This window comes from Mustela nivalis (genome assembly GCF_964662115.1).
Source record: "Mustela nivalis genome assembly, chromosome: X".
In the NCBI taxonomy this organism is placed as follows: Eukaryota; Metazoa; Chordata; class Mammalia; order Carnivora; family Mustelidae; genus Mustela; species Mustela nivalis.
This window is the reverse complement of record NC_139040.1, coordinates 64,052,969-64,077,373: the sequence shown is the minus strand read 5'-3', so window position 1 is coordinate 64,077,373 and position 24,405 is coordinate 64,052,969. Positions and strand designations below refer to the sequence as shown.

The following is a 24,405-nucleotide window of genomic DNA, read 5'->3' as shown; positions in this document are numbered from 1 at the left end:
GTATCTCCATCTGGACAGGCACCCTCTCAATACAGAACTCAGACCTGGCCAATCAATAAATGTTTATCTCTCAGACCCTGGTAAAATAAAACAGGGCTCAGGGGCTCCGGATAAAAACAGTCAGGTTGGGGCGCCTGGGTGGCTCAGTGGGTTAAGCTTCTGCCTTCGGCTTGGGTCATGATCCCATGGTTCTGGGATGGAGCCCCGCATGAGGCTCTCTGCTCAGTGGGGGGCCTGCTTCCCTTTCTCTCTGCCTGCCTCTCTGCCTACTTGTGATTTCTCTCTGTCAAGTACATAAATAAAATCTTTAAAAAAAAAAAACAGTCAGGTTCCCAGACTCACTTGGGAAAAAAGTTAATATGGTGGTAATGAGCCACTTAAATGCCTGTCTGCATATGTTACAATAACATACCCTTTTCATTCTTTCCAATGGCTCCCAAAGGGTGCTGTGGACAGCCACATTTTGTGGGTACTTCTTCCACTCCACACACCTACCCACAGAAAGCAAGTCACTTCGGTCTTTCCCAAGCTTGATTTTATAGTTATCGGAGTTTCCCCTTTCCTTAAGTTTTTTCTTTTTCTTTCTTTTGTGCTTTTTGTCCTTCTTTGGGGATTTTTTTTAATCCTTTTTAGTGCTGGGCTATTTTATTGCCCTTTGTTGCTCTTGTTGCTGCTGTTGCTGATGCTGTTCACTGTCCTTGCCTTCTCTTTCCCATTGGTTTTCTTCTTTTTGTTGCAATTTGGGGAATATCTTCCTCTGTTTGGGGCATTCATTTTACTTTTATGTGTTTTCAGATTTTTCTTTTATGGGTTTTTTCTCTGGTTTGTTTGTTTCTTTTTGTTTGGGGTTTTAACTTTCTTCCTGGGTTTTGTATTTTTTCTTGTTGTTTACTCATTGGGGGGGGGGATTTTTCTTTTCTATGCTTTTTTCCCTTTGGGTTTTGAGTTTTGTTACATTTTTCTTTATATTTTAAGGCGTATAAATTTTTTTTTTTTTAGAATTTAGGATTTTTCTTTTTCTGTTAAAGTTTTCCCTTTTTTTCTCTTTCTTTAATTTAAAAAAAATTATCTCCTTTCAGTTAAGTGGGTTTTTTTTTTAACATTTTGCCTCTTTTTTTAACTTTTAGTAATATTTTTACATTGGAATCATTTTAGATTTACAGAAAACCTGTAAAGATAATACAATGGGTTCCTATATACTCACCTAGTTTTCCTTATATTAACATCTTTCGTTAGTATAGTACATTTGTTACAATTAATGAACCAATTCTAAAATGTTATTGTTAAGTTCATACTTTATTCAGATTTCCTTAATTTTTATCTAATGTCCTTTTCCTATTTCAACATTCCATTTAGGGTGCAATATTACACCTACTTCTTAGGTTCCTCTTGACTTAGTTTCTCAGGCTTTCCTTCTTTTAGATGATCTTGATGGTTCTGAGGTACTGGTCAGGTATTTCATAGAATTCTCCTCAATTGGGATTTCCCCAATGATTCTTTCATAATTAGAATTGGGAAATATGTTGGAGAGAAAGACCACATAGGTGAAGAGCTCTTCTCACCCATCAAATGATGGAACACACTATCAACATTACTTACCACTATGTTATCTGTCAGTAATACCTTTTTTAAATATATATTTTTTATTTTTACTTTTTAATTTTTTTAAATTTCACATTTTTATTTAAATTTCAATTGTTTAACATACAGTGTAATATTAGTTTCAAGTGTAGAATTTAGTAATTCATCGCTTACATACAACAACTAGTGCCCATCTCAAGTGCCCTCCTTAATACCTATCACCTATTTAACATATCCCCCTGCCAACTTTCCCTCCAACAACCCTCAGTTTGTTCTTTATAGTTAAGAGTATGTTTTATGGCTTGCCTGTCTCTTTTTTCCTCCTTTTGTTCATTTGTTTTATATCTTAAATTCCACATGTGAGTGAAATCATGTGGTATTTGTCTTTCTTTGAGTTATTTCACTTAGCATAATACTCTCTAGCACCAACCACGTGATTACAAATGTCAAAATCTCATTCCTTTTATAGCTGTAAAATATTCCATTGTATATGTGTGTGTGCATCTATCATCTATCTATCTATCTATCTGTCTACATATGTATACCACTTCTTTATCTATTCATCAGTTGATGGGCATTTGGACTTTTTCCATAATTTGGCTATTGTTGACAATGCTGCTATAAACATTGGGGTGTATATATGGTTTTGAATCAGTATTTCTGTTTCTTTTGGTAAATGTCTACTAGTGCAATTACTGGATCATAGGGTAGTTCTGTTTTACACTTTTTGAGGAGTCTCCATACTGTTTTCCAGAATGGCTGCACCAGTTTGCATTCTGGCCAACAGTGTAAAAGGTACATCTTTTCTGCATCCTTACCAACATCTATTGTTTCTTGTGTTGCTAATTTTAGCCATTCTGACAGGTATAAATTAATATTTCATTGTAGTTATGACTTGTATTTCTCTGATGATGAATGATATTGAGTATCTTTTCATGTCTGTTAGCCATCTGGATAGCTTCTTTGGAAAAATGTCTATTCATGTCTTCTGTCCATTTTTTAACTTGATTCTTTGCGGGGGGTGTTGAGTTTTATAAGTTCTTTATATATTTTGGATACTAACCCTTTATCAGATATGTCATTTGCAAATAGCTTCTCCAATTCCATAGTTGCCTATTAGTTTTATTGACTGTTTCCTTCACTGTATAGACGCTTTTTCTCTTGATGAAGTCTGAATAGTTCATTTTTACTTTTGTTTCCCTTTTCTTAGGAAACCTGTCTAGTAAGAAGTTGCTATGGCCAATGTCAAAGAGGTTTCTATATACGTTCTCCTCAGGATTTTGATGGTTTACTGATCACATTTAGGTCCTTCATTCATTTTGAATTTATTTTTGTGTGTGGTGTAAGAAAGTAGTCCTGTTTCATTCTACCACATGTAGCTGTCAAGTTTTCCTAACACCATTTGTTAAAGAGAATGCCTTTTTTCCCACTGGATATTCTTTCATGGTTTGTCAAGGATCAATGGACCATAGAGTTGTAGGTCCATTTCTTGATTTTCTCTTTTGGTCTATTTGTCTATGTGTCAGCTTTTATGCCAGTACCATACTATCTTGATGACTATAGCTTTGTCATATAGCTTGAAGCCTGGAATTGCAATGCTTCCAGACTTGCTTTCCTTTTTCAAGATTTCTTTGGCTATTTGGGGTCTTTCATGGTTCCATACAAATGTTAGGATTGTTTGTTCTAGCTCTGTGGAAAGTCCTGGTCATGTTTTCATAGGGATTTCATTAAATTTGTCTATTGCTTTGGGTAGCATAGATGGCTCATTGCTCAGCAGGAAATCTGCTTTTCTTTCTACCTCTGCCTGCCTGTAGTGTGTGTGTGTGTGTGTGTGTGTGTGTGAAATAAATAAAAATCTTTAAAAATTTTTGCAAAATATAGAGCTAAAGAAAAAAGTCCTAAAGGCAGTAAGACAAAAGAATCCCTTAACACACAGAGAAGACAAATAAGTTTAGCAGTAGATCTCTCCAGAGAAACTTAGTATGCAAGAAGAAAGTGGCATAATATCTTCACTGTCCCAATTAGAAAAAGTATGCAACCAAGGATACTCTATCCAACAAGGCTATCATTTAGAATAGAAAGGGAAGCAGAGTTTCCCACACAAACAAAAAGTAAAGGAGTTTATGACCAATAAACCAGTCCTGTAAGAAATATTAAAGGGGACTCCTTTGAGTGGGAAAGAAAGACCAAAAGTGACAAAGACTAGAGAGGAACACCAAAAATCTCCAGTAACAACAGAACAATTAATAAAATGGCATAAATTCATATCTATCAATAACTACTCTGAATCTGAATGTAAATGGACTAAATGCCCCAATTATAAGACAAAGGGTGTCAGGATGGGTTAAAAAAAAAACACACACAAACAAGACCCATCTATATGCTGCCTAAAAGAGACTCATTTTGGACCTAAAGACACCTGCAGGAGTTTGGAGAAATATTTACCATGTAAATGGATGTCAAAAGAAAGCTGGAATAGCCATACTTATATCACCGAATATTTTAAACCAAATACTATAACAAGAGATGAAAAAGGATCCTATATCATAATAAAAGGGTCTATCCAACAAAAGGATCTAACAAATGTAAATATTTATGCTCCCAGCTTGGGAGTACCTAAACATATTCAACAATTAATAACAAACATAAAGGAACTCATTGATAATAACACAATAATAGTAGAGGATTTTAACATCCCATCATTTAGCAGAAAAATCAATAAGGAAACAATGGTATTGGATGATACATTGGAACAGATGGACTTAAAAGATACATTCAGAACATTTCATATTAAAGCAACAAAATACACTTTCTATTATTACCTTCAGTCGGCCAATATATACTTTTTGAGTGCATGTGACATTCTGAGGAATAGATCACATACGTGGTCACAAATCAGGCCTCAACAAGTACAAAAAGACTAAGATCATACCAAGCATCACTTCCAGTCACAATGCTATGAGACTTGATGTCGATCACAAGAAAAAAAAAGACAAAATCTGGAAAGACCACAAATACATAGAGGTTAAGGAACATTCTACCAAAAAATGAATGAGTCAACCATGAAATCAAAAAAGAAATAAAAAAATACATGGAAACAATAATGAAAACATGATGGTCCAAAACTTCTGGAATGCAGCAAATACAGTCATGAAAGCAAAATACATAGCAGTACAGGACTTATCACTATTGATATTAACCTTGATTACCTGCCCAAGGTGTGTTTGCCAAGTTTCTCCACTATAAAGTTATTTTCATCCCCCTCGATACTGTACTTTCTAAAATCAAGTCATTAAGCCTCATCTATATTTTGAATGGAAGAGACTAAGCTCCATCTCCTGGGGTAGGGGGCAGGTATCCAAGTAAATGATTTGGAATTAAGTACTGCATTATCTATTTTGTTGTTCCAATTGTTCAACTTTGGTTATTGGATGCTCTTTCAGGATTATTTCTGTGCATTTTCTTGACATGACCTCTTCTTTTTATTTTTTCACTTGTTAAACTTTTTAAAATTATTTCCTACTCCTTTTTCTTTTACATTTGCTAGAGTTTCCTTTTTCATTTCTATTGTCCTTCTGCTTCCATTTTCCCTCTCCTTTTCTCTCCTCTGTTAGCTTTTAATATTTTCTCCTTCCTCCTTTTTTCTTTTCCACTTGTATTTTTAAAATAATTTTCTCCTTTCCAATATTCAATTTCCAATTTTATATTTTTTCTTTTTTACATACCATTTTGTTAATGAAAACTTTTAATAAATTCTACATTATGATGAATTCACCATAACTAGTAAAACAATATAAGTTGCAAAAAGAAAAATAAACCCTCATTCCCACCCTCTCAACCTCACTGCTAAAATTCTTAGTCATCTACCAGAGTTTACAACACCCCTGTAAAGCTCTATGCTCCCTCACAGGAATGACTGGAAGACTCTGTGTGGTAGTTCCGGAGGCTCTGCTAGTTTTTTTGAGAATTTTATTCCTCTAAAGGTCATATTCATTAAACTGAAGATTAGTTGAAATACTAAAGCAGTAATCATACAATTTAATATATTCCTTATATAAAAACATCCACATTGAAATTACTTTGGCTGGCTATGACTAGAGAAGTGTTCTATAAAGACTTTATCTAGGACCTTCTAGTTCCTAACATCAGGAGAGTATGTATATGTATATGCATGTATTCCCATGCTCTCTGCCCTCAAACTCAGGGAGTTATTGGGAACCAGGAATAAGAAGTGAAAGGAATTCCAGGGGAACTTAGGGAGAAAATTCTTTTAGAAATGAGATATTCACATAGATAGAAGGTACCAGGAAGACATTAAAGGCTACATTTCTGTTCTCCAAGAACAGAAATGGCTTATTTGAAGGCCCCATTCTGTCTTCATGCTCTCATCTTAACTGTTTCCTCTCTGTTTAGATTCTAAGCTTAAACCCATGTGCAGCTAAATTGGCAGGTAAAGGTGGGTCCCCAAATTCCTTTGCTTTTTTGTACTCCAGTTTCGCTGGGTTGAAATGGAAATAACAATCCACCTTTCCTGACAAGTCCTGACAAGTTCAGCAGTTAAGAGCTTATTTCAGGTACAATCCTGCATGGGAGCTAAGGGTGAGAGAGAGAAGAATGAGGTGAATTAGATGACCTTTAGAACCTACTTCTAATGATGTAACTCAGTCATCTGATGGCTTTTGTAGTTGCTGTCAATTGAGGTTGACACCAGGGGTCAAGCAGACTCTGTGAGCTAGGCTAAAGTTGGATCACTTTTGGAGCTAGGGAGAGGAAATAACATCATTATAGATCTTACCAGAGCCTTCTACTGTTCCCTTTCATTATCATGCCAATTATTCAGAAGAGAAGCCAGAAACCATTTCATTAAAAATCATGTCACATCCTTCCAAGCAAGGGGTTCCTTCCAAACCAGCCTGATTTGGAATGGTGTTCCCAGTCTAGGGCCCTAACCTGGAGCAGTTTGCTGACAAGTAGATATCCATTCCACAGTGTCAGAGAGTTTCCCTTCCTGTCTTTTACTTTCACATGTATATAGCCAAGGTCTGATATTGGCTTCTAGACTTGAGACCATGTGACTTTATTGTCCTTAAATATGGTATTAATTTTCCCCAGAGGAAAAAAAGTGACTAATAAAATCAGGCACTTAAGGTAACAAGGACAGTTTTGCCTTAAGGTAAAGCATAAGGCTTTGATTTTTCTCAGAATTCTCAACCTGATTCTGAGGTCAGCAGCAACTAGTCTGGAGGAAGTACAAATATATCAGGTGAAGCCTTTAGCCCAGGACCTGGAGCAAGAAGCATCCACTAGTTCAATAACACAGTGGCTTTAAGTGATATTTATTTTGGAGGTCTTTTCAACATGTGGCTGTAATCTTCATAGTGACCAGATTGAGCAAACCACCTTTGAGTGGTAACTTCAAGAGGGCAAAAGTAATGTTGGGGTTTGGGGGGATGCAGAGGTATCAAGGGAAGCTCTAGAAGAATGATAAGACTTTCTGTTTTGTTGGTCCTTTCCTTGCCTACAGCTTGTGAAGAATCACTGTTTACAAGGGCAAAGGGGAATATTAGGAAGGCCTCTACCTGAACATCAACCTCTTTAGGACCAGATATTTCACTATTAATGTTAACAATTTGCTTCTTTGGTTTAAACAATGTGAATTCCCTGAGATGTCTCTGGAAAAAAAATATATTCACTCTTTGACACCATAAATCCTAAGAAAGGTGGAAAAGGGTGGCCAAGAGGGAGGATTGTCCTTTGGAATGTGAAATACTTGCTTTAAGTGAACCAAAGACTTAAAGTGGATGTGACCTAATGGATCATTTAATTCACCTTGAAACTTAACAATAATAAACAGGCTAACAATTAAAATAAGGTTGAGGGTCTTACTGGAAACAGAGATAGGCTCTAGGTTGTTTACAGGGTTTGAACCAGAAAAATATTTTAATTTTTAGGGGCTTTGGTATACAACCTTAAAGGTAAGAGACAAGATAGTACCAAGAAAAATGAAGGGACACAGGCAAAACTAGGCCAGTGTATATCGGGCAACAGTGTGTTGAGGTCTAATATTTGAAGAGAATTTGTAATGAATTTCAAGGGAGCAGAGAACTCTTTTGAACGGCCAGATAGCTACAAGATGATTTTCTTTAGTTTAGATCTCTCAGGCTAATTGAAATTGAATATTTCTATTAAAGGAAACACCTAGTAGACCTTAGACCTAGTTATACCCCCACTCAAATAAAGGTATAGGTCAGAATGGTGGCAAGTAGCTATGCTATTCTCTATTTTGAATATAAAATATAGAATTTATACTTTCAAAGTTTGTTATGGAACTATTTTGAATGTTACAAGGTACAATAAGCCCTCTCGGGGAAAAATGGCAAAATTGTAGCAGCAAGCTCTATGCCTATTAATTTTACTTTCCTTACCTTAAGTCCTATCATGCAGTGTTAGAGCATTATTTAGGGGAAAATGGAAAGGAAGAAATGGAATTTTCAAAACAGTATTTGCAGAGTTTACAATATGCATTTTTTGTTTTATTTTTAGTTTTAAAAGGATAATCTATGCACATGGTAAACATGTACACAGTAATACATGCACACAGTTAACCTCACTAGAGGAAAACATTATTCAAAATTTCTAAGCATATATATGCATATTATTATAATTTTAGATGTTATAAAAACTTCTGTGAAGTTTCTTTCTGTCAGGTTTGCTTCAAAGCAACACCTGATTTCCACAGCATGGTCCAAACTATAAAGCCAAAACTATCTGCAAAGATTCAACCAAGCAACAGTCTCTAATGTACATACCCAGGACCCAGCAGCAGAGTGAGAATAAATCCTGGGAAAACAATGTGTACTTCTTTTAGGAAAATGGGGATATTAATACCTATCTCACAGGATTGTTATAATTCCTGAAAAAAATAATGTACACAAAGTGCTTAAACATTGCCTGGTATAGAGTAAATGCTTTGTAAGTGTTAGCTGCTGTCATTTGGATTGTTATTTGCCACTGTTACTTGGATAGGATAGCTTGGGCCTTCTTGAAGCTATTCCCTATTTTCTCTGAGTTTTCTTCTTAAGTACCTCCGAAGTTGGGAGCCTCTATTTTGTTACTATTCTTCCTCTGGGATACCTCTCCCACCAGGATATAAACTCTGGGGCCAACTGATAAACAAAACTATACCTGAAAATCTGTCCTGGACACAAGGAAATCTTAGTCTCACTACCTGATGCTTCTTTCATGGTCTCAAGGAGATAAACTTTTATATGTTATAGTTCACTACTGTTCTTATAAAGACCATGGAAATGCATGGACAGATTGGCAGCTCGCCACACTTTCTGGGGAATTACTCAGCCCAGAACATATTGTTTCCATCTCCTTTATGTGATTCAGTCCCTCTTCATCCCTACACCACTCAGTGCTTCTGAGGAGTTGCATGTTATTGGCTAGCCACAAATACCATACTGGTCTGGTTTACCCTGCAGACTAGATCTTTAATAAGCTGGTGCTGCTGGGACAGGTTGGACTCCACAGTCACAGGTTAAACATCTGAATCTACCATCTCATTCCCTTAGAAGCTCTTTGAGGAGGGAAAGCCAAGCACATAATGTTTAGCACAATTTCTATCACTTATCTCCTTATCTGGAAGGGTAGGTGAATGAACAAGTGAAACACTAGCTTTCTCCTACTTGTTAGTCTCATCAGTTGCCTCTGCCTACTTCCTGGTTTCTTCCAAACATTAATTGTATATTTGGCTCCTGATACAAGTCTTTGTATCATTATGGAGAGACTTAAACATCCATGAAGATAAACCTCAGAGTACCACTTTCTCGGCTCAATTCCAGTGACCTTTCCCTGCATTTCAGTTGTCCACAACCAATGGTAAGAAGTCTACAAGGATCTTTTTACCATTCAAAACCACTCTACCTCTAAAATCTTATATCCATATATTCCACTCTCTAAATACATTTTCCCATTAAGGACTTTTTACTTCCTCATTCCTACTACTCCTATTATTTGGTCTCCTCCCAATTTACCAGTCCCCTGCAGCCTAATTTTCTTCCGTGACTAGCATGGACACAAAGACCATTATTTTATCCACTATCTTCCATACTCTTGACTTCCCATATTTTGACCTAGTATCACCCCAAAATTCTCTTGCTTCAGAAAAATTCTTAGTGCCACACAATGATTCTTCCAAGAATTCCTGGTCAGTTTTATCTCCCATCACTTCCTATACCCTCAGTGATCTCTTTTCATCGATTACTGCCTTTATTTCTTAATCTTTACTCTTTCCCTCTCTGCTGTTTCTTTCTTCTCTATGCAAAAATATCTTCAAATCTCTCATTATTTAAAAAACAATCCCTGAACCCTGTCTCTCTGTTTCCTGCCCTCTGTCTCCTTTTCTTCTTAACCAAACTGTGTCTCAAAAGAACAGTCTACATTCAGTGTCTTCACTTCCTCTGTCCATATTTACTCCTCAACACACTATAATCTGGCTGTTTCTGGAGTAGGTCCCCTCCTACCCTTGTTTGTAACTCTGTCTTGAACCCATCACTTTATTATAACCACTACTAAACCTAAGCACCTGAAAAGGCAAGACCTTGTCTAACTTATCTATGTGGTCCCAGAGCCTAGCACAGTGCTTGATTGATAGGAGGTGCTCAATAAACGAATTATGTCACAAACACTTACTGAACACCTACTAGGAACCAAGCACTGTAGCGGTTCTGTCAGAATCCACTACACTTGGACTCTCTTAATCCAGCCCCAGAATTATATCCAAGCATCCTTATTCTTACAGAAACTTTCTTTCTTTAGTGAATATCAAGTCAGTACATTCAATTAACCACACAACCCTTGCTGTATGCTGTGCCTTACTCATAGTAATCACTTAACATTTGTTGAAGGAATGCCTGATAGATCTCAGCAGACCCAAGAGCTGCTATTGTAAATGGCTACAGAGGGGCCTGTCTGGGCTCTGGTTCCTCACAGACAGCATTTTGGTTTTTTTTAAACACCATTTATAAACAGTTTCCTAGAAACACATACATTTGCAACTCTATCTCAATATTGCTGATACTTAGTGTAAGCTAACAGCCTGTTTACAAACTCTCCTTTTCCTTTATCTTCAACTTCTCTCCAAGCTTCTTCCCCTCTACCTATAAACAGGTACAAAAGTGACTCATAGCCACAAATAAATAACCTAAACTAGAAACCCTCTCTTAACCCCAAAGTCCCATTTTACCCAATACCCTTCCTTTCTCCACTAATCTTTACAAAAGTAGTCAATACTTATTAGCTCAAATTTCCTTTTTCCCACTGGCATCCACATCAAGTGGGAAGAAAGGATAGGATATGGGATTGTCAGAGAAAAGCTTCACAGACAACAGGACACAGGGGAAACTCTAAGATTAATGTACAGGAGATGTAAATGTATTGTAGCTGTAAGACATTTTTTTCCCATTTTATCTTTAATCTATTTTATAATGTTTCTTTTTTAAGCACATAACTTATGTATATGACACACAGTTCAAAGTGTACAAAAAATACAGGGTGAAAAGTGTTTTTCCCACTTCCACCCATGTCCCCTCTTTGCAGGCAAAATCACTGTCAAAAGTTTCTTGTGTATCATTCCAGAGATAATCTATGCATTTACAGATATTTACATAGATGGAGTCTCTATGCACAGTGGTAAAAAACAATAGAAATTGCCAAGAGACAGGTGAACTGATAAGGATAAGAGGAGATGTTGAAGAATTAGGAAATATCATCTTCCCTCCAAAACACTCTTCCTCTTCAGTACCCACCTCCATTAATAATATTTCCACCCTCCCAAGTTGCCAAAGCTCAAAGCTTCTGAGCATCTCTCGTTGGTATAATGGTCTACAGTTTATAGAGCATTGTCATAGCCCTTATTTCATCTAACTTTATGGCATAACACTGTGAACTGAGCGGTGTTTCTGCACATTACAGTTAGGCTGATTAATAATTTCTTTACCCTTCCTACTGCTACATTCAAGTTTATTTCCAAAATGTAAATTGCATATATCCATTTCTCACCACCTCCACTATTTTACCCTTCTTTAGGCCTTCATTACTTGTCATTTGTAAAATTGGAATAATTGCCTACTTTATGGGGTTGTTAAATGGACTCATTAAAATTAAGTAAGAACTGTAACACTACAACAAATCTTTGTTCTCAACAAATATCTGTTCCTTTCTCCTTTTCACCCCCAAATCTCTCCAACTTTAATCCATTCTCCACATTACATACCTGATTCATCAAAATGATGTAGAATTCTTGATTTTTTTTCTATGTCCATCCTCTATTGATCCCAACATCAGGGCATCAGAATATGACAACGCACCTGGAATCTGAGGGAAAGCACTAGAAAATTCTGGGTGCAGTTATATCAAAGGAAAATCATTCTCATTGACTCTCAAAGGCATGCTTTTACAATCTGTGGTAGCATCATTGGCATTTAGAAGCTAAGAAGGTCAAGGTCTGCCCTGCATTTTCTACCTAGAAAAATCCTGCATATCTTTTATTACTCAGTTCAAATGTCACCTTCTTGAAGTCTTCTAAGATCCTGCTCACATTACCTCTTTACCCAAATCTGAATGAATCTTTCTTTTCTCTGCATTACCAAAAGTGGAGGGAGGGAAAGAGAGAAAGAGGGAGAGAAACAGAAAGAGGGAAAGGAAGTGAAAGAGAGGGAGAGAAAGGAAGAGGGAGAGGGGAAAGGGAAGGAGAAGAGAGGGAGATGGGGAAAATAGATATGTTCGATTGGCTTAGTTCAGGCAGAGTTATGTTCCTGTGAGACATAGTCACAACATTTTTGTCAATAAATCAATACATACATTGTTTATATGGGTTTCTGTTTAGAGACAACATTATTTAACATGTATTGTTGATTCATTAATATTGAACTCACAGCCGATAGCACTGTAACTTATGCCTGAACTAAGCTAATCTAACATATGTATTTTCTCTGTAAGGCATATCACAGACTTCTTGTGCTCAAGAACACTACGCAGCACTTTAGCATCACACTTGGGGGACATTATAAACAGCAAAATCACCAAGAAAAATGGGGCCGGGGTGGTTCAGTCAGTTAAGCATTTGCCTTCGGTTCAGGTCATGATTCTAGGGTCCTGGGATTAAGCTCTGGGAATGGCTCCCTGCTCAGCAAGGAGCCTGCTTCTCCCTTCCCTACCATGCTCTCTCTTGCTATCTCTCTCTTTCTCGCATGCATGCATGCACTCTTAAATAAAATCTTTTTAAAAAATTGCCAAGAAAAAGCACAAAAATGTGAAAAACATGGCACTAAATTGACTGAAAATACACTTATTTACAGCATGAGAGCTAAAAGAAAAAGACAAGCGAATCATCTTGTTGGACCTCAGAGAGGAATGTGCACATCAGGTAATTCAAATGTTGCCACTGTGTATATCTACAAATGACCAAAAAAACACCACAGGTATTGATTTCAGGATTACAAATAAATTTTAATGACTAAATGAATAGGATCCACAAATGAGTATCAACTGCAATTGTCGTATTTGTTGCAGTTTTTCAGTTTATCATCTGTACTTCATATTTTTCATGTTTTATATTTACAGAGATTTTCATTTCTATATATAAAAATATATAAACCTTTCCTTCATGACACCATATATTACTTTAAGCATATGCGAAGAGGAAATAATTTATTCACCTACATTTCCTTCTATTTTTTAAATCTTCAATATTTTGCATAAAACTGTTTAATATACCTGACATTTGGTTTTTTTGATAGTGTATTAAATTAGGGTTGGGGGAGGTAAGAAGTCACTAATCACCAATCAATGAACTTTACCTTTTGAGCCCTCTGTCATTCTGGCTCACAATGATGTGCCCTTCTAAATACTGGTAAGCCAGTTCCAGAGTACCTAAGAAGCTTTTTTAAAAAAATGAAAAAGCAAGGGAAAAAAGTTTTATCTTTTCCACTAAATCCAAGTGTTGGTTATTAGGAAATTAAATGGGGCTGGTAATATCCCACAACAACTTCATGCCTGCATTTAGCAGTGAGGCAAGACCGGGTAGGGAGCTAGAAGCTATGTCAAACTATGTCAATGCCAAGGACTAGAGTGGTTCAAATGCAGTTCTCTCTATGCCATAGGACAGTATTTCTCAAGGTACTGTCAAGGACAACCTCCATCAGAGCCACCAAAAATGTATAGTGAATAAAATGAATAAGTTAAGGGTTTTGTACTTAACTCCATACCATACCAGGAATACTATGTTTAAAACACCACACCTCAAGACTGATAAAACCAAAACATAATATGTCCTCAAAAGGACAGTTTGGCTGATGTAGAGGCTAGAATTCAAGACATTCAGAAATATCTTTGATCTAGGGATGCCATGCCTAGAGAATTGAATAATTGGGATTACATAACTGTCAACTTCAAAGAGCTAAAGAGTCATCATGTGGAAGAAATCCTTCTGCTAGACAATGCCATCCATGCATGTGGCTTTATGTACCTTCCCTTTGGCTGTTGATTCTCAAATCTGTATCTCTAGATCCAGTCATTCCCCTGAGCTTCAGCCTTCCCTTAATCTCTCTACCTGGATTTTTCAGAAGAACCTCAAACTCCACATGTTTAAAATAGAGCTATTATTCCTATATTCAAAGATAATGAATCTGAGTCTCAAAAAAACTAAAGAACGTCCCATGGGTTCCAGTAAAGGAATTAAATCTAATCTTTCTGATTCTAAACTAATGCTCTTTTAACTTATATGATGCTGCTTTCTATAATATGGTGGGGGGAGGTGTAGAAACCAGAACATTACCCACCCATATTGTAGTTCTGAAATAGAGTAGCACATTTCACAGGGGAGTTGGTCCTTTCTGAAAAACAAATCAGCTCCAAGAAGCTCTAGTCGTAAATTTGCTAAATTGCATTTTTAAAAATAACTTCCTTGGCAATATCAGGAGCAAATTCATTAAGTGAAACAGGTTTGAAAAATCCTTCTCCTCTCTCGAGCACAGTCTTCTGTTTTTCAAAATAGATAGATTTATCTGGACTTTGAAGATCTTCATATCCTTTGACAGCTGTGCCATTCTGTTCCGTATAAGGTACAGACATTATGAATAAACAGTCATGCCATTTAGCCTGTGTAATAGCTCAGTTGCATTCCAACACTATCCTCCAGGATCTGTTGGACTAGAGGCTGATCATATATCTTTATGATATTCTCATCTACTCCAGGCACCCAGCCCAGCATGACATGCTTGTCCACACAGTTTTGACTTGCCTCTGGCAATACCAACTCTTCACTCAACTGGAGAAGTGTTCAGGTAACAAGTAGAAATTCTGTCACATCTTTCCCTGCACAGAGCTCTGATATGCTCCCCCAAAGTCACTTACTAGCTGCATGAACCTGGGCAAGTCACTTAAACTTTCTGAACCTCCTTTTTCTCATTTGTAAAAGAGATGCTAATTATATATAATTCACCTGATTGTTGTGAAAACTAAGAAATAATACAGGTAAAATCACCAGGCATGTATAGGGTGCTTAGTAAGTGCTTTTATGCCTTCAGTATCATCCTTGGCTGAGCCACACCAGCTAACACCAGGGTTTTCTTGGATTAAAAGATTATCATCAGGGTTACCTTATACCTCTCCTTTCTGATCACCACCCCCTCCAGCAACCAGACAACATTCAAGAAATGCTCAATGAAAATTCTCTCAATCCACTGAACTGTAGCAATAAGACTACATTTGAGGTTTTGTAACAAATCTCAAATCCCTAATAAGTAGTCAGCTAGTCTCTGCTTAAATATTCCCTGTGACAGGGAATTCATTCCCTTCCAACACAACCCATTTTATCTTCAGACAGTTCTGCCGTAACTTCCACCTAACAATCTTAATTCTGTCCCTTGGGGTCACAATTGTGCAGATAAAATTCTCTTTCTTATGACAGCCTTTTAGATAATGGAAGATAGCAATCATGTCCCACTTCACCCTTCAAGCTTCTTTTCTTAACCTCTATTTTGTTTTTGTCCCTTTTTAAGAGATAGCTGCCACTACTAACACAATACTTGAGGTGTAGTTCATACAAACCTAGAGAAGAGTGGAATAATTACCTCCTTCATTGTAGACTCTCTACTACTATTAATGCAGACTGAGTATGCATTAACTTTTCTGGCAGACATATTAAATTTAACCTATCCTATGGAATATTTTTTAAATTTTATTAAATTTGTGCAAGATGTCATATTTACTCTTATCAAATTAATTTTGCTTTTTTGAACCATTGTTACAGTCTAGTAAATGTTTCTTGAATTCCTGGTTCTGGTATCCAGTATATATACTACCCCCCCACTCCAGTTGTCTCTTAAAAATCTGATGAACATACTATTCTACTTCTCCATCCAATTGTTAATTAAAATGCTAAAACCAAGATGGAACCCGGTACAAAGTCCTACAGCTCACCATCAAGGATCTCCCTTTGCAATATTGAAGCTCAACCTTTTTCCTCTCTTCAACACACCTTAGGGCCCTTCCTTTCACTCTTTCACAATAATCACAGTAACTCACAAAACATCTAAAATACCCAAGGAGGGGTAGGCCTTCTGTAGTACTTCTAAGGAAAGTACTATAATGGGGGAAATGCCTACATGGTTCCAAAAAACTTTCATTGAGGTGATTCTACTAAACCCCTCAGAAAATGTGCCTTCATCCTCCCTTTCATTCCACACACACTTCTCAAGAATTTCTGCTCCACATAAGGAATAACATGGAGGACATTAGAAGAAGGAAAGGAAAAGTGAATTGGGGGGGAGTCAGAGGGGGAGTTGAACCACGACAGACTGCAGGACTCTGATAAAAAAACTGATGGCTTTGGAAGGTGAGGGGGTGGGGGATAGGTGAGCCTGACGGTGGGTATTAAGGAGGGCACGGATTGCATGGAGCACTGGGTGTGGTGTATAAACAATGGATCTTGGAATACTGAAAAAATAAAATTAAGCTAAAAAAATTAAAATAAAAAAAATAATCCTATGCTATGGAGCAGGAAAAAAATTTCTGCTCCAGAGAAACTTAGAATTAATTATTAGTGTCCTTTGTAAATGGTTTTCCCATCTGTATGATGAAGCTAATTACACATAGATAATAAGGCTTTTTTCAGGATGAAATGATTAATGCATAAAGTACTTAGCAAAATGCTTGGTACATAGTAAGTGCTCAGTGAATAGTATACTTTAAAAAAAATCTTTCAGAGTCCAACTAAAGGAACAATGTCACAGCTCTAGTTTTCTCCATCTTGTTAACCAGGATGTCATAAAAATAAAAATCTTTATTATACACCTTGCAGTAATACAGGTACACTAGCTGTAACTATCAAACACTTGCATCTATTAGTCAACCTTATTTTAAAAAGGCCACATTTCCAAGCCCACAAATCTGTATGCAGAACACAGCTCCTTAATGGGGCCATTATGGTCAAAAATATATTAAAATCTAATGTTGGTTTTCTCCAGCTCAAGCTCTGCTGCCTTATTTGGCTCCCATCCCCATCACCTATGAATGGCAGAATCAGGATTTCCATATTCATAAAGGTCTACATTATTGTCCTTCCTGTTGCTCCTTTACCTGATCCTGCTGTTTTCAAGGAGGATGACAGAATCCAGGGGAAGTAATCCAGGTTTGTCTTGTAAGAAATAATTTCAAGATGTTTATGGCTGAAGGACAGTTTGTTACACCCTACCCTGTTTACATTAGTCCATACCTATCACCTATATCTCTGACATGATTCTTCCAACTCTTATCCACCACCTGCATCACCACAATTTATGATGGTGCATACCACATCTCAGGGCTTCTAGTGGCCACAGGTCCAGGATGAAATAGGAACTGAATCTGGATCCAGAGATCTCTATGAATCTGAAACACAAGGAGCCATTTTATGCTATGGATTTTCTGAGTGTCACTTAATAATAAAAAATTATTATAAAAATAATAATTTCTGACATCTATTATATTTTTAGTTTAGCTTCATTTGGGTTTAACATTGTTGAAAGACTTTTTAAAAACTGTCTTTATCAGGGCACCTGGGTGGCTCAGTTGGTTAAGTGGCTGCCTTGGGGTCCTGGGATTGAGCCCCACATAGGGCTCCCTGCTCAGCAGAGAGTCTGCTTCTCACTCCTCCTCTGCCTGCTGCTCTGCTTACTTGTGCTTTCTATCTTTCTGTCAAATAAATAAATAAAATATTTTTTAAAAATTAAAAATAAATAAATGTCTTTATCAAACTAAATTGTGTATTATTTTCCCCACATATACACAAAAATAATCCATCATACAATTTAGTTTATTCATACAATGTTGAATGGCAGTTACTTTGCTCCAAAAGGCATTAAACTCTAAGGTTATTTTTCTTTTAGGACAGATGATATTAACTTTATTTCACAAATGAGGAAAGTAAGTCTTTGGGAGGTTAAATAATTTGCTCAAGGCCCATGTAGCAAATAGCAGAAACAGGATTTAAAGCCTGGGTCTTCTGAATCCAAATCATTTGATTTTTTTTTTCTACCTTGACATTTGGAAGTGCCATTCAACTGTCTTGACAAAAATGGTCTCCTTTCTTCCAAGTCAAAAAATAGGCAGTGGCTAATTGAATCCATTTTCCTAAAAGACATCTTTCAAATTACAGGATCCTAAGCCAAATTCCTTCATAAAAGGATCAATTTCCCTCCCAGTCAGCAAAGTTCTTATACCATTCTAAGAATACTTCCTTTTTTTAACCTGTAAATAGCCATAAAGCCTCATCTATCTGCAAAAAAGATGTTGAGACATCCTGCACCAAACCAGAGCCCCAGCCCCACCCTCAATCTTGCAGCGTTCTGTCACTCATCATCAAAGCCTCTGGCCTTTGCCAACTGTCCCTCTGCAGAAATTTTGCTCAAATTAGAAATTAGAAATGCTATATTTTTATAACTATAAAAATTCCATTTTCCAGACTCCATTTCTTTCAATATCTACTACAGTCCTAGTAAAGGACAGGACAACCACCTGGGAGAAATCCAGAAAATGCAGGCCAATTTTTACTTCAGTCAATAATAAGATGATAGATAACCAGTCCCACAGGAGAAAGATTAAATACTGTTCTCAACTTGCCACCTTCTTTTACACATATCTCTGAAAAATTGCAAGGTATAGTCTTCAACTCAATTCTAATTAACCAAGTTTTGCACTTAATGATTATCTACTGTAATTAGTTTTTCTTCAAGGTTTACCAATCCCTTCTTCTAAACTAAATAACATCCCTAAACAGCTAAAAAGCATCATGACCATCCACAGTTAAAGGGGTGGAAATGTTGTCATTTGTGGTTTGGGACTCTAATAATTGCAACTTGAGATGAGGCCAAACACAAAGAATAGCAGAACCAGGTATCACTGGGGCCACATATAACCCAGTCTCAGCTCCAGCTGGATCGGACTGCTGGATGGTATCAGCTTCCATACTGCTTCCCAGACATACAAAGGCAGAGCCCAAAATCCTGCACTACCTCCTCAAAATTGCCTCTCACCTTTCAAAAAAAAAAAATAGGTTTGGGTGCAACTAATCTCTTTTGAGCTTCCCTCAACCAACTCTGGCTCCTACATTTTACTCTCTCATTTCATCTATTTTCTTTCCTAGTTTTCAGCCCAGTTTCAACTTTTGTAAGTACCTGATTCCTTGCTTTGGCTCAAATCAGCATCGTCTTCAGCCGTCTTCCTGAGTTTACCAACCTCAGGCTCCAGCTCTGCAGAATTACATTAAACTGGTCAAAATAGATTAGAACTGGTCAGAACTGATTTTTCCGTGTGAGAAAAGGTTTGAACTGGTCATGAGCAAGTTCTGACCACTTTAAAACCATTTGGGCCAGTTTTACGTTGCTAGTGTAAGAACGAGCCACTGAAGGGATCAATTTGAATCAGGAATGAGATGAAGCAGCTTCAATCTGCTTCGAAGACCAGTGTGGGATACAAAAAGAACCTGATGCTAAGGACCATACCATTTGTGGTGGCGATGTTAGAGGGGGAATCAGAGAGGACCTAATACTTTGTGAGGCAGGATCAAACCACTGTAGACCCCGGGGGAGGAGCTAAAAGAAACTGATGCTCAATGACGTAGGATCAAATTATTGGTGTAAGACAGAAGAGGAAAAGATGCTGATGTTCCCCAGACAGAATCAAACCACTGAGATCTATAAGGAGCAAAACAAGGAGGCTTTTCTATAAGGTGTCATCAAACCACTTCGGGGTAGGGATTGAAGAAGGGAAAGTAAGAACATAAAAGGCCTAGTAGTCTGTGAGACAGGATCTTCACTACTGTGAAGTGGCAGAAAGGGAATGCAGTTCTAAGAAACAGGATCAAACCACTGTTGAAGGGAGGGGAGCAAAAAAGGAGCTGAAATTTCCTGAAGCAAATTTAAATTCCTTTTAGTAAAGTAAAAAAGGATATGCTATTCTGTAAAACAGAATCAGATTCTGCTTGTATAATAAATAAGGGGCATTTACATATATTATCTCTTTTGCTCTTTACTCTGCCCTGGTGGTTGGGTGAGACCATCTTCCCCAAAAGGCCCCTGCAGTAATTTGCAGCTGTCCCCCATGGTTTCTAGGCAACAGTACATCTGCTGCTTAATGAACTCTGCCCTTTGACATTAACTCCTGGGTTTCTGAAAGGGAAAGAATATGCACAAATATGAAAAAGATGGGGAGCAAATTAAAACAGTATCATCAAATGTTAGGTGGATAAAAGTGGAAGACAACCACACAGACTTTTAAAAATTAAAGGAAGACAGCAGGTAGTTGGGAAATGATGGTTATATAGAGGAAGAAAAACTTACAAAAGCACAGTCCCGTAGACTTAAAAAACCTCAAATCCAAGCCCCCACAAAATCTTTGAGTCCTCTTATGATATCCTTAGTCAGTGGTGCTTTAATATCTTCAGTGGAAAAGGAGTAGGTTTAACTTCCTAGGGAATTTATTACATTTTCCAATAATCTTGATTCTTTTTTAAAATTTTAAGCCAAACTCAATCCCCCATAATATCCACCCAGTAATCTAAATTCTGTCTTCTAGAGTGTAGGTTAGCAAACTAGGGCTTGCCAGCCACGTTCAACCATCACCTATTTTCTGAAAAGTGTGAGCTAAGAATGGCTTTACATTTTTAAATGGTTGAAAAAATCAAAAGAAAAATATTTTGTGACATGTGAAAATTATATGAAATTCAAATATCATACCATAAATAAAGCTTTCTTGGACCACAACCATGTTCATTTATTTACATATTATTTATAGCTGCTTTTCTGCTACCATGGAAGAGTTGAGTAGCTGCATCTGAGACAGTATGGCTCTCAGAACCTAAAATATTTACTATATGGCTTTTTACAGAATAAGCGTGCTGACTCCTGATCTACAGCAACAGAGAATCAGTTTTTTTTTTATAGAGCTCTGCTTAAGTAAGAATGTAATGATAATGTTAGATATGAAAGGGAATGAAGAGACCTCATGAAGAATGTCAAATTCTCAAACAGATGACAGGGACTGGTACCAAAGTCTTCTGAGACCACAAATAACTTTAAGCCATTTCTCATGGCCTTCAGGGGACAAGATGGAGATTTAGGCTATATGAAATTGCTGAGAGTCTCCAAAAAGAATGAGAGAACGTAAGGAAGGGAAGTTTCAGAGTGTGAAAGGCCTTGAACGCTGAATACAGTTGCTTGGCCATCCTGAAAGCAACAGAAGAGCTAGTATTGGGTTTCAAGTTGGGAAACAGTGGAGCAGCAAAGTAACAGAAGAACTTGAGAAATGTGATTCATGCCTCCAGGTATCTAATTCTCTTCCAGCTCTAGACAAGTTGTAATATCTGAGAAGACCACATCATTTTGGTGATGCGAACTCAAGTTCAGAACAATCTCAATACAGGTATCCTAGTGAATATAATCTGGTTGGAGACCGGGATTCTATACTAAATCAAATATATTTTTGAGTCAGTTTCAAAGGATTTCTGCCTTAGGAGCATAAGAAAACTCTCATCATATCTTTATCTTGTTCTTAGTCACTCTTCAGGACCCATCTAAACCTATATCTCTCCTAGCCCTTTTGCCCTCCTCTGAACTCCTTTAGCACTTCTTTGTGCTATTCACATGAGCTTCATTCTACCCTGTCTAGTACTAAAGGTACCTCTTTGTGAAAATGGTTTGTTTCCCCAAAAAGACTTCGAGATCTCAGAAAAAAAGGAACCAAACTGATACTTCTCTGTGTTCCTGTGGTATATGGTTGGTTGGGAAGGTTATTGATCCAGCCTTCTAGTGGTCGCTCAGTGTGTGGAGGCCCCCATTTAGGGGGGCTCAGGCACTTCAGGAGCTATGTCAGCTCTAGCCACACATACACCTTCCTAGATTGGAAGACCTGGGAAGAGATGAGGCCTAGTGATATATTACAGCCAATCCTGGGCTTCAATGACCATGCAAAGAGCAGTTAACTCTCTCTGGCCCTGATACCACAACTACCCCAGTTTCCATCATTCTTACTTTCACAGGCTCAGGGAAGAATGTCCTGGTCAGGAAGACAAAACCCACAGTTCTGGCTGCCAGGCATCCAGTCCTATTTTCCACAGCCTCTGTTGATACTGGATCTTGACTTCAGGCTGGACTCAACAGATTCAAGATGAAAATAGGCCCTTGGCTGGGAAGACCAGCTTTCCACAAAGTGCTCTTTCCCCCAATGGCCAAAGCAAACGCCGCCAGCTGGCCAGGGCTAAAAGCCAGCCGGCCACTCCCGACCTCTGCTGGCCAGCCCCAAGGAGGCCCAGAGTCAACAGTGCATGGACAGGTCTGCTATTCTATTCCTTATACCTCTGACATCAGATTCCCTTCAGTGAATCTAAACAACCAAATAGAACTAAAGTCAGATCTAGCCTCTAGGAAAATGTCAAAGATACCTCATGGGCCTCAACTGCTAAGAGTTGGAAATTCAGCACAGCCTTTACCTTTATTCTCCTCAGCTTCCTGTGTCCAAGCCCACAGGCCAACTTCTGGAGTCTCTCTGTTTAAATTGTTTTCCTATGCTCCCTCAGGGGAAGGGAAAGAAGAATACAAGAATGAACTATCATTACCCACTGTTCTTACTGGTTCACAGACCAAGCTGAGATTCAAAACAGAGTTCAACCAATCACTTTTTTTTAACTTACTATCAAGCATCCCTTCATTATGATGGAGATGGGGCCAAGTCTCAGACACTGGCTGAAAGAAATATGAAGAGAGGTAGAGGAGGAAAGAGAAGGAAAAGGAGAGTAGAAGAGGCCAGGCAGAAACATAGGAAAGTATATTTTTTAAATCTAATACATAGAAGCCTCTTCTGAAAGAGTGATTTTTGACTAGAAATCACTAGAAGCTAGAAAAGTGCACTTCCTTTGAGAATGAAGTTTTCTTCTCCATGCACATAGAAATTACCCTCCCCTCTCAAGCTAGGGTTATTTGGTCCTAACTTAAGAGAAAACCTGAGGCTAGAAGATATTACTACCAAAAAGGGAAGCATCTCTCCTCAGGGATATTCAACATCTGAATCAAACTAGTAGGTCAGTATCCTCTTTGGTAATAACGATTTAATAACAATAACATATATTCTAATAACAATCACAGACATTTTATAATAATAACAAATACCATGTATTTAGCACCAACTGTTTGCCTGGCAGTGTTCTATTCCCAAACTGTGCACCAAGGCACACCAGGGTGCCATAGCCAACTCACAGGGCTACTATATTTTACTTTTTTGAGGGAAACACAGTGACATCTGTCGGGCAGAGCATGAACTACTACTTACTATTATGTGTTATGTTCTTAATACAGCAGAAGGGTTAAATAATTCCTTTGGCTTGGGGATGCTGTGAAAACAGTTACTAATACAGGAAAGGCACAGTGAACCAAGAAACTTGGGGAGCTTCTGCCATATATATTACATGGATTATCTCATGCAAGCCTAAAACCTTATGAGATAGGTATTAATATTATTTCCATCTTATAGATAAAGAAACCAAGGCTCCAAGAGATGAATTAATTTGTCCAAGGCAGCCAGCTAAGTGATGGCAAAGCGGGGTTGAGAACCTTGATGTGGCAGACTTCAGAGATTGCTCATAAACCATTTGCAACACTTCCCTCTCATAATTAACTTTGTCCACTACTCTCATTATATATGCAGGCTATGAAGAATGCCTTGATAGAACAAGTGACCTTTGTGTTATAGAAATAGTATTACTATTCTGAAGTCCAGAATGTGACCTATAAATCAAGACACATAAAAGACATAGGAAAAGGGACATTATTTATTTATTTTTTAAGATTGTTCTTTTTTTGAGAGAGAGTAAAAGAGCGTGCATGCACATGTGTGCACAGACAAGCAGGGGAGAGGGGCAGAGGGAGAGAGAGAGCAAATCTTAAGCAGACTCCACATTCCGAGCAGAGCCCAACGCAGGGCTCACTTTCATGACCCTGAGATCACAACCTGAGCTGAAATCAAGAGTCAGATGCTCAACTGACTGAGCTACCTAGTCACCCTCATTGGGACATCATTTAAAAAGCAAGAATTAAGCGAAAAAGAAACAAAGCCTGAAAACGAGACTGCCCTTAAGCTATTGAATGGTTCAACTGCTTTTAACTAATGTTTGGGAGACGCCCCCATGCTTACTATAATCTTACCCTAAATTTTATCTGTCCTGAACCACTAAAGTTCACTTTTGTGTTACAGTGTGAGAAACAATTCCTCACTGCCTCACTGAATATA

The 24,405-nt window shown here is 37.6% G+C and overlaps 1 long non-coding RNA gene across 1 annotated transcript in view; it reads right to left on the bottom strand.

The window, feature by feature from the left end:
* The window catches only part of LOC309855605, a 115,644-nt gene extending 96,083 nt beyond the window's left edge, over positions 1-19,561 (bottom strand). Inside the window, exons 1-4 of the long non-coding RNA XR_014306879.1 lie at positions 19,302-19,561; positions 17,441-17,517; positions 13,446-13,526; positions 11,861-11,961 (exon numbers count right to left, since the gene is read on the bottom strand). This is a non-coding gene — a long non-coding RNA (uncharacterized lncRNA). The remainder of the gene's footprint in view (positions 1-11,860; positions 11,962-13,445; positions 13,527-17,440; positions 17,518-19,301) is intronic.
* Positions 19,562-24,405: the final 4,844 nt, after the last annotated feature.